This window comes from Prosopis cineraria, unplaced genomic scaffold (assembly GCF_029017545.1).
Source record: "Prosopis cineraria cultivar Desert tree isolate PC_DT_omini unplaced genomic scaffold, ASM2901754v1 PC13, whole genome shotgun sequence".
In the NCBI taxonomy this organism is placed as follows: domain Eukaryota; kingdom Viridiplantae; phylum Streptophyta; class Magnoliopsida; order Fabales; family Fabaceae; genus Prosopis; species Prosopis cineraria.
The window spans coordinates 8,947,720-8,956,348 of record NW_026555344.1 but is presented as its reverse complement, the minus strand read 5'-3'; positions in this window follow the sequence as shown (position 1 = coordinate 8,956,348).

The window sequence follows — 8,629 nt, the reverse complement described above, 5'->3', positions numbered from 1 at the left end:
AATCTAAAAAATGATGTTATATTTTTTTTATTATGAAGGATAATTTTAAAAATATTTTTTAAATATTACTTAAAAAGCTACACAATAACTTATAAATGAAACTAAATAAATTTTTTAAAACGTGTTTTATAAATAAGAATGGAGAGAATATTGCATTAGATATTAATCTAGATTTTGTTGGTAAAATAAAATTCAGATTTTAACATGCACATTCATCTTAGCTGAGCAACTTATTTCTTTTATTACTTACATCTATCCTTTCATCAAAAAGAATTGTGCGCTCAAACATTGAATGTAAACATATCTCTCATGTTGTGAATAACTAATTTCTTTTATTAGACTTAACTCATATTAGGAGAGAGGAACCTATTAAAATCTCCTTATTAATGAGATTGAATTTAATAAAATAAGCTAGTCAGTTTCAATTTTGTTAATCAGGTTTTGAATTCTCACTGGTTGTATATATTTAATATTCAACAGTAGTTTAGATAGGATTATTTTTCATAGGAGGGCACCATTAAAAAAAAAAAATACTCCTTGCTCAACTATCCTGTAACTGATAGTTGACTCAATTGTTGGATAGGATCAACGAGAAAAAATAAATAAAATCATCTATGCGGTAATCAATGAATGATTACATTCAATGTCGATCAATGTAACGCCCCGCTGATTCAGCATAGGTAAAGTTACAGTGCACACACACACATTTCATCTGCATAAGGAATTTTTTCCTGTTTAAGGTATTAATTTTTAAAATGTTCTTTTCTTATATTTTTAACTAATTAAATAATCTTCTCACTAACTAAACAATTTTTTCAAGGATAATTTTAAAATTTTAAATATAGTAACTAAATTTAACTGATTTTTTAAGGATTAAAAGGTAAAAATATCCATGAATTTTTTTTTAGGAGCACTCAATATTTTTAAGTGAAAGACGATGTAAGGGTGTCTATAATGTTAATAAAATGGATGCAAAAATATCCAAAATTATTAAATTTGACTAACATTCGTTAACATTAATTGTTAAAAAATGGAAGTAAATATAAGATACAAAAATAACCATAAACTTTTTTTCTTGGAATTTATGGTATCCTAACATTAACAATGATGTATAGGTACCTATTAATTTTATAAAATGATTCAATCTTTTTCAATCCATCAAGTTCTATTATTAAAACTTCACGGTCAATATCAAATTATTTTAATAGACAGTTAGATTTAATAATTTAGGTCAAGTCAGATGTATTTGCTTGAATAAACTCAAAAAATATTAATATCAGGCTTGGGAGTTTAGAGTTTTTTATTTAATTTGAGCTTATTCAGGCCACCAAAATAAGTATGAACAAATTTGGGTCAAGGTTAAACTCGAATGAGCTTAATTCAAACACTTGAATCATTTTTATTACAAATAAAATAAATTCAAATAAAATTTAAAAAATTTTCATTTTTTAATATAAAAAATGGAATTGACTAAAAAAGAAATAAAATAATATTTTAGCATTTGAATATTCAAGCAAGTTCAAATAAGCCTGGAAACCTAATTTGTTAGTATCGAGCTTGGCTATACAACCTTTTTATAAAATTAATAGTTATCCATACACCATTACTGACTTAAGGATATCAATAGTTTCTAAATAAAAAAGTTTATGGCTATTTTTACACTTTATATTTCCTATCTTTTTTTTAATAGGTCAATATTAACAAACGTTAGTTAAATTTAACAGTTTAACACTTTTGCACTCACTTCATTAATATCATGAGTACTCTTGCACTATCTTTCATTTAAGAATACTGGGTGCTCTTAGAAAAAAATTATGAATATTTTTTATCCTTTAACCCATTTTTTTAATTTAAGTAAAGTTGTTAATTGATGGTGGGTGGAATAATATTTGACAAATTTTGTTAGCAATGATTCTTATAATTTTTTTCATTAAATATAAAATGAAAGCAATATCAAATGACATCATTTTTTTTAAGATTATATGTAGTATTATCTTGTTAAAAATAAATAGATCATATGATAACTATTTTCAAGCCATTATAACAGTTGCACTATACATACGTAGAAGATTATATATAGAATTAAAATGAGAATCACATTTAATATTTTAAAACTTCTATAATATGCTAATTTAAAGGGTTAAAAATATATAATCTTTATATTTTATTAAAAAAATTAAAAAGTTATGAAGGGTTGTGGCCTTTCCTAGTCTCCCATCTCTATTCCTGCATGAGATTGGCCAACTTTTTATTATTAATAAATACATATTTAATTTATGATAGTATATAGACAGATATAACATGTAATAGTACCATCACTATTCACTAACGTGCTTAATAAATATTGAATAATCATTTTGCTGACCCAAAAAAAATAAAATAAAGAAGAAGAAGAATCATTTTCGCTTTGTTTTAAGCCTTCTTGTAGCAGTGCTTCCAATGATTTGTGATTCCTTTGAAGAAAGGGTGACCTTTTTCTATAAAAAGAGGTATATTTGTTGGTATAGGTGAATATTTATATTTGATCTTTCTGAAAAAAGCGTGCCTTTTGTAAAAAGGGTAAGTTTAGATAAGATAAATTTTAAAAACTTACTTTAACCCATGCTAATAGCTAATAAAATCAAGGAAACGTTCTCATGTGTCATTTTAAGTATTACTCTATGATTTGACGTGGGGCGAACATTCATAATTATTACTATCATCTTAATATCTAAAAGTACCTTTTGTGTTAATATAATATCATACTCTAAAGTCAATAACTTATTATCGTTATTGACAACTATATTAAATTTATTAAAAATTACACTATTCATAAGTTAAGGATGGGTTCGGGTTTTGTCCAGATTGATAAGTTTTGTTTTAATAAATCAACCTTATCATCATTCTATGTAATGCAGATTTAATTTAAATAATTTAATGTAATATTTTTTTATATTTTTATAAATTAATTATACAAATGTACTTTAAATAATCTAAAATTAAAATTTTTAACTCCTGACTTTTTCTTAAAATTTAAAGTGCTTAGAGATTATTTTTATTTTTATTTTTTAATATTATATTTATTAAAATAAAAATTATAAAAGAAATTTAATATTAAATCTAGACCGTCTAAAGCATATATGGATATTCAATTTTTAAAAATTATAAAAATAATTAATATAAAATTAAACTATTCAAATTGAATCTACATTGTTCAGATTAATGATAAGGTGTGACATTCGGGAAAATTAATCGTGGTTAGTTAACTCAATGATTTAGATTAATGAGTTAATGAGGTGTGTGGTTAGAGTAGCTTAACTTAGTGTAATCAATATGATTTTAGCCCTAGAAGTAGGGCCAAATCGATGGCGAGCCATTCGGGCAAGGAAGAGGAAGAAAAAATAAAGATTTATTCTCTGTGCCAAATGCCACGACGCACAAGCAGATTTGAACATAATGGGCCTTTCTGTGCCATGCGCACGGCCAATATTTTTGATAAATCAATCACGTTTTGTGTGAGAAAATAGAGAAGAGAAAAAGAGAAATACGAAGAAGACGTTGAAGCTTTGCTAGGGCACGCATATTTGGATATTTATGGATAGATTGAGGCTTCTAAACACCCAAGATAAGTTTATTATATATTCTTCTTCCTTTCTCTCTCTTATTTATGGAGATTTATGATAGGGTTTGAGTTGAAAGATACATTTTCAGTTCATAGAATTATAGGTCCAATTCCATTGATCAAAATAGGTATATTGGGGGTTGTTTGGGACAGATAAATCCTACATTGTTTGTTTTATCAAGAGTTTGTTGGGTAGAGCATTTAATATCCAAAAATCAACATTAATGAGGTAATATCCAAAAATCAACATTAATGATGTAGTTGGAAGAGGTTTATGTCTATTAATGATGGTTTGAAGTGTTATTAACAATAATGTATATTAATGAAACCTAGTAAACCCATTAGGTATGAATGGATAGTGATTTATGGATTGGTAGAATAGATATGTGGAGGTTGGTATTAGTAAATCTTCAAAATTGAGATTATGATGATATTCTTGATTTTGATTATAATGTGGTTTCATTTAGTACCATTCAAGCTTAGGAGAAGCTTTGAATGTGTTTTGTGTGAGCGATAAACTTTTGACTGGTCAAAAGTTTGAGGTAACCGAGGAAAACCTAGTCTTTATAATTTAATGTTAATTATGTTGTGAAATGTGATTTATGATTTAAATTTAATGATGTATATTAGCAATATATTTGATTTGTGAAATGGTTTTGGAAAGAAAAACCTTGATGTTGCCACCCTTTGTGATTGTGAACTCGATTTTGATTTGTTATTGTGGGTAGAGAATTTGTGATGTGACATGTGTTGAGCATGTGTAGTAATTGATTATGAGTACGTAAAATATGTACATAGCATGATTATTGGTAAGAGTTCACTTAGGGAGAGGAGTAGATTGATTTAAATCCATGTGGTACTGACAATGACCATTAAAATCGAAAACTTGCCTTGGCATCAACCGTTGAAATTGAGAGGTTGCTCTTGTCCCATATTTTATTTGGGACTGTTCCACTTATTTTAGGAGGGACTCGAACCTAACTAGTCTCCACTGGTTCATGAAGAGGCTGGATTAAGGATACGACATCTCATAGTTGTTAGTATTGAGAGAACCCAGATTATATAAGTGAGTGAGTTCATCCTAACTCGATAGCTTCTCACAATTGGAAGGCTGGTTTAGTTCATAAAGGATGTAGCCGCATGATAGCCATCAGTTTCGTGTCGGAGGTAACATAAAAGGTATAAGGTTGGCATATGATCATGCATATAAGTCCAACTATATAATTGTTAGTTTTGTGGTCTGGCATGGGTTAGGGCACATGGTTGTTATTATTACAACCTTGTGTTATGCTTTATGAAATAACATGATATCGTGTATTGTGGGCTTGATTACATGGTTGTTAGTTTTGTTAATCGTGGCCCAAGTGTTTATATGTGATATCTGTATATTTACTTAATTGCATCTATTTTACAATTTATATGTGACTGTATTGGTTTGGTGAAACTTAATTACTGAGTGATTGTACTCATCCCTCAATTTTCAATATTTTCAGAGCCTAACTCATCGAATTAGAGTCGGCGAAAACACACAGAGGCTTAGAATTGTGGATTGATCCCCTATATGCCTCCTTTTTGTTGTTTCATGTATATATGTTAATGTGTTTTTCAACTAGGATCATTTGACATTATTTTTACACCATTTGCATTATTTTGTGTACAACTTGCATAATTGTGTATTTTGAAAGATTTGAAATAAAAATGATGATTTTGTGTAATGTTTTCCTCCCCCTTGTGTTTTGTAAAATTGGGGTTGAGTGGTGATTTTATGATAAATGTGTTTTTGATTATGTAGGGTGCATTGCACAAGTCCGTTAGAATTCATTGAGTATGGTCGAATGGTTAGTGTAGGCTATTGATGAATGTGGTTAAGTTAGGACCCCTTATTTGTGAAATTTTATGAAAAAGTGGTCAAAATGGGTTTTGGTATTCAACTTTTTATTAAAAAAGAGTTTGAGTGTGAAATCAATGCCATTAGTTAAAGTTAGGAGAAAGCTCCATGTAGATATCGAAATCACCTCAATTGAACGTCAAACGGAGATTTGGAATGTGTCAGAAATTCGCTTCTTGTGCTATCAAATGATAGTATTGATGCTGTCAAATTCTTACAATGCACCACGGTACATGGCTTCTCATGCCGCAGTGTATGGCACAGAGAAAACGAGTCATGGTGCACATGTCACAAGCTGTAGCACACATGTCATTTTTGGGTTTTAAAATTCATTGTTTTAAGTGCTAATTGATTTCTAAGCTTCCACACTATTTTCAAACTCTGATTTGGACCTAATAACTATTGTGTAAGATTTGAAATGTGAATTTGGGATTCCATTCTAGATGATTTGAGTAATTTTCTCTTTAATAAACTTTACATTATTGGTAATCTTTTGAAGGTTTATCCCTTGAGTACCATACTTTGAAGTTAAATGTGGTTAAGTAAAGGAGACCTTACATAAGGTAAATTTATTAAAATTTTATAATTTTTATTTTAATAAATATAAAATAAAAACTATAAATCTAGACAATCCAAATGCTCCATCACCTTATGAGCATGTTATTATGCTAAAATTTACTTGTCAAATTATCAAAAGAAATTTTCAAAGTTAGTAACAGAACTTATCATTGTACAAATGGTTACTTGTTAATTTATCAATCGTGACTTGCTAAAGAAATTTTATATGGAGTGACTTTTATAAATGTTTACTTATTTTTATTACTGGAATTTCATATGTTAAAAGCTTATGTGAACTTGCTATTTTGCTAAAATTTACTTATCAAGTCATCAAAAGAAATTTTCAAAGTTAGTAACAGGATTTGTTCTTTTACAAAGAGTTTCTTGTTAAATTATCAATGGTGACTTGTTAAATAAATTTTATATGGAATAATTTTTATAAATGTTTACTTATTTTTCTTACTAAAATTTTACATGTTAAAAACTTATGTGAACTTATTATTTTGCTAAAATTTACTTATCAAGTTATCAAGAAAAATTTTCAAAGTTAGTAACTGGACTTGTCATTTTACAAATAGTTATTTGTTAAATTATCAATGAAGACTTGTTAAAGAAATATAATATAGAGTGATTTTTTTTAAATTTTTACTTATTTTTATTACTAAAAACTTATACATCAAATGCTTATATGAACTTATTATTTTACTAAAATTTACTTATCAAACAAAAAAAATTTTTAAAGCTAGTAACGGGACCTGTCATTTTATAAATGGTTACTTATTAAATTGCTAATGAAAATTTGTCATTTTTGATAATAAAAATAAGTAAGCATTTATAAAAACTAATGCATATTAAACTTTTTAACAAGTCTTATTAGTAGTTTAACAAATAGCCATTTATAAGATGACAACTATCTATTAAGCTCTTGGTAAAAATTGACATAGAAAGTGAAAACAAAGTTTTATATATATATATATATATATATATATCTATATATATTTACATTAAATAATTGAGATGAATTGTTAGTCTAATGGCTAACTATTTTTTTGATGGCCAAGAGGATGTGAGTTCAAACTCTGCCTTAGCCACCTTAAAAAAAATTAATCTGTCTCTCTTGTCTCTAGCGAGGTGGTCCAGCCACCTTAGTTTTGGCAATCGGTGATTGAGGAGATTTTTTTTAAATAAGAGGTAGTTTTTTCTTTTAACACTAAAAATTAATTACATTTTGATCCCTTAGTTTTGCAGTATAATTTCAAAATTATTTGGTTTTTGTCAATAAATAAAATCCTCCAAAGGTCTTTCACTATGATTTTTCCCTTAATTTTGCGCCAAATTATCAACTTGATCCTTAAGTTTAATTATTATCAATTTAATCTTGTAAATTTGTCTTAATTATCTATTTGATTCTTATTGTCTAAAGAGAAGATAATATTATTAAAATCTGTTGACATGGATAACTAAATATGTAGATTAATGAAGAAAAGTGTAACTATTTTGAAAGGAAAGAAGTAAATTAAAAAATCTTAAAAAATGGAAGAACAAAACACAATGTAAAGGACTAGATTAATAGTTTTTTGCCAACAACTAAATTAATAAAAACTAAACTTATCTCATGACTAATTGGTTCACATTTAGATATTTATATATGTCAAGTTGTTAATATACTTTACATATTAGATTAAGGGATAATGCAACTTTTATTGTCTCAAACTTATCTCAATTATCAATTTGATTCTTTAAGTTTAATTCTTATCGATTTAATCGTTTTAAGTTTATTTTGGTTTTTGATTCGGTTCTTATTATTTAAAAAGAAACTAGCACTGTTAAAATTTATTGACATGGATAATAGAATGTTGATAATAGCCATATAAATTGAAAAAAAGAAGTGTAATTATTTAATTAAAAAATAAAACATCAAAATTTTAAAAGACAAGAGAAAAAAGCGTTATAATGGATTATATTAATAAAAAGTAAATTGATTTGAGATTTAACTACATATACATGCTAAATCATTAATATACTTTACATATTAGATTATTTTAAGAGTTAATTTGTATTTTAAAACTTAAAGAACTTACATAATAATTTAAAAAAATATAAAGGGTTAAATTAATAAAAACTAATCTTGAGAGACCAAATTGATACTTTAAAAAAAAAATTAAAGCATTAAAAGTTTCATTATCCTTTAGGTTAATTTAAGACAATTTGTGTTTTAAAATTTAAAAGACTAATATGATAATTTAAAAATAATAATAAGGACTAAATCGATGAAAATTAAACTCGAGTGTTCAAATTGATAATTAAGCCAAACTTAAAAGATTAAAAATTCTATTATCCTTGTAACATATCTGCATTTTGTTTTATTTATACACGATTAATGTTAATTATATTTTAAATTTATTCCCTCATTAATATTGGCACATAACATAATGGATTTTAAACATAAAGTCCGTCTTTATCTTGCACTGAAGTTCACTAAGAATGAACATTAATCTGATATCTATCCTAAGGAGACATACATGTTATTTGTAAAATTTGAAACCTCTAATTTTTAAAATTTTCAGATAAAAATTAAAGTC